Source organism: Agelaius phoeniceus, unplaced genomic scaffold, assembly GCF_051311805.1.
Source record: "Agelaius phoeniceus isolate bAgePho1 unplaced genomic scaffold, bAgePho1.hap1 Scaffold_109, whole genome shotgun sequence".
In the NCBI taxonomy this organism is placed as follows: Eukaryota; Metazoa; Chordata; class Aves; order Passeriformes; family Icteridae; genus Agelaius; species Agelaius phoeniceus.
Window position 1 is genome coordinate 502,053 of NW_027509875.1, and position 2,500 is coordinate 504,552.

A 2,500-nucleotide genomic window follows, 5' to 3' on the forward strand; every position below is an offset into this window, starting at 1 on the left:
CGACGACGACGACCGCGGCGACGCCCGCCGGGCCCGCAGGGAAGGGATCGAGGCCCGCCGAGGGAAGCGCTTCCCTCGCCCAACACCCCTGACCGCCTTCCCCTCCGGCCACCGGCGGCACGCCGCCGCCGCCGCCGCCGCAGCCGCCCGCCGCGGGCGACGGGCCTGCGAGGCGACCCCAGCCGCGCCGCCGGGGTGGCCCCCGGACGGCGATTGATCGTCAAGCGACGCTCAGACAGGCGTAGCCCCGGGAGGAACCCGGGGCCGCAAGTGCGTTCGAAGTGTCGATGATCAATGTGTCCTGCAATTCACATTAATTCTCGCAGCTAGCTGCGTTCTTCATCGACGCACGAGCCGAGTGATCCACCGCTAAGAGTTGTCTGCCTTTCGGGCACCGCTCACGCCAGAGCGGCCCCTTTTTTGGTTTAGGACAATGCCGCCGAGGACGCGCGGGCGCGCGCCTGGCTTCCGAGACCGTACGAGCACACGGAAAACGGGAGGAAAAAAAAGGAAAAAAACAAACCCACTCTCCGAAGGCCGGCCAAGAGGCGGGGGAGCCCGCGCCCCCGACCGCCTCCCCCCGCGAGGGGAGACGCCGACCTCACCCACGCCGTCCTTCGGAGGCGGCCCAGGCGCCCGGGCTCGGCCCGGCCTCCGCGCGGAGGGCCGGGCGGCGCGCGCCGGACACGCGGGGGGCACAGGGCGGCCCGCCCGCTTCTCGCTTTCACGGGACGACGCGCACAACGCACACGGCACGCGGCCGGGGGCGCGCGGCCGTCGGCCCCCGCGCCGCGCCGGCTCTCCCCTCGGCCCCGACGCCGCGGGCCTGGCGCGGAGCGCCGCCGCGCCGCCGCGCGGCCGGCGTTGTCTCTCTCTTCCCCCCACCACGGGCACGGGCCTTTCCCCTGGGCTCGAGACGGGCACGCGACGGCGACCGGCACAGCCCGCCGGCACGCCTCCCGCGGGACCGCTCCCCCGCCGGGCGGGCGGGCGAGCGACCGGCGGACGCGCTCCGCCGCCGGCCCCGGAGGCGGGCGCCACCGAGAGCCGAGCCGGCGTCGCCTGCGCCCGAGGCCTGCCGGACGGCAGACCCGGCCGCCGCCGGGGCGGCACACGCCCGGGACCGCCGCCGCCGCCTCGCACCGCCGGGGCCCCTCGCCTCGGGCACGCGCCCGGCGGGAAGGCGCCGCGGCGGCTGAGCCGGGGGGCAGCGCCCGCTCTCCTCGTTCGCACGCGGAGACCGGGCGGGGAGGAGCGCCCCCGCGGCCGCCCCCGCACGCCTTCCTGCGCGGCCCACACGCGGCCGCGCGGGCAAGGGCGACGGAGGCGAGGCGACGAGCGGAGCCCGGGACGGGACCGCCGCCGGCCGACGGCGGGCGCCGTCCGGCCGACCGTCCCCGCAGGGAGGGACACCCGTCGAGCGGCGCCGCCGCCGCTCGCCACGGGGTCGCCCGCGCTCGCGGGCCTCCGCCGCCGGAGGGCCCGCCGAGCGCTCGCCCCCCCCCACCGGCGGGCGGGGCGGTCGAGCCAGGGGACGGCCGGCGGACGACGGCGCCGCCGCGCCGCGCCTTCGAGGAAGGAAAGGCCGTCGAGGGGAAGAGAGGCGCCGGACGCGCCGGACGCGGCGCCGCCGCGCGCGCCAGAGACCGCGGCGGCGGGCCCAGGAGAGAGAGCGCGGGCGGGCCCCGGCGGCCGTCGCCCCGCGGCCGAGGAAGGGGCAGAGAGCGCGCGCTCTCTGCCGGGCGTCGCCCGTTACCACGAGGCGGGCGGGTCGGCCCCCGCGGCCGACCGCGCGCCGCGGCCTCTCCGCCGAGGCCGGGCCACGGAGAGGGGGGGGCAGGGCGCCCCTCCCCGGCGCGGCGCGGTTGACCCCGCCCGCGGCGCGCGGCGGGGACGACGACGACGACGACGGCCGCGACGGAGGAGCGCGGCCGGTGGCCACGGGACAACCACCGCAGGGGATCGGCGGGAGTAGCTGCTCCCCACCCCTCAGTGGCGCCCCGCACGGCCACCGCCCGCGGCACACGCCCGCCGCCGCCACCGCCGCCGCCGCCGCCACGGCGGGCCGCGCCGAGCCGCCCGAGTCTTTAAACCGCCGCCCGGCCCCGCCGGCCCCCTTTCGGCCCACAACCCGCAGCGTTTGACGACGCCGAGGGCAAGAAAACCTGGGGGGACCGCCGAGGCGCCGAGCGCTAGGTACCTGGCCCTGGGGCGAGGGAAACGACCTGCATGGCCCCGCCGGGGTGCCTCCCCCGCTGCCGCCCTCGGGGGAGCGTCCACCGGCGGGGGCGCGCCCGACATCTGCCGCCACCACCGCCACGTCCTTCTCGGGGCCCGGGGTTTCCCTCAGTAGCCCGGCGCTGCGCGCCCGAGAGGACCGCCGCGGCTCGGGCCGCCCCGCCGGCGCGGGGGACACGCGGGCCCGACCACCGAGCACAACCTCGGGCGCGCGCGCGCGCCACCCAGCGCGGCCCGGAACGCCCGGGGCCTCGGCCCTCGG

At 79.8% G+C, this 2,500-nt stretch overlaps 1 non-coding gene across 1 annotated transcript; it reads right to left on the reverse strand.

Annotated features, from left to right (window-relative positions):
• Positions 1-225: 225 nt before the first annotated feature.
• Positions 226-378, reverse strand: LOC143692942 (5.8S ribosomal RNA). The gene has a single exon (XR_013180479.1). It is a non-coding gene; the product is annotated as a 5.8S ribosomal RNA (ribosomal RNA).
• Between the last annotated feature and the right edge of the window lie 2,122 nt (positions 379-2,500).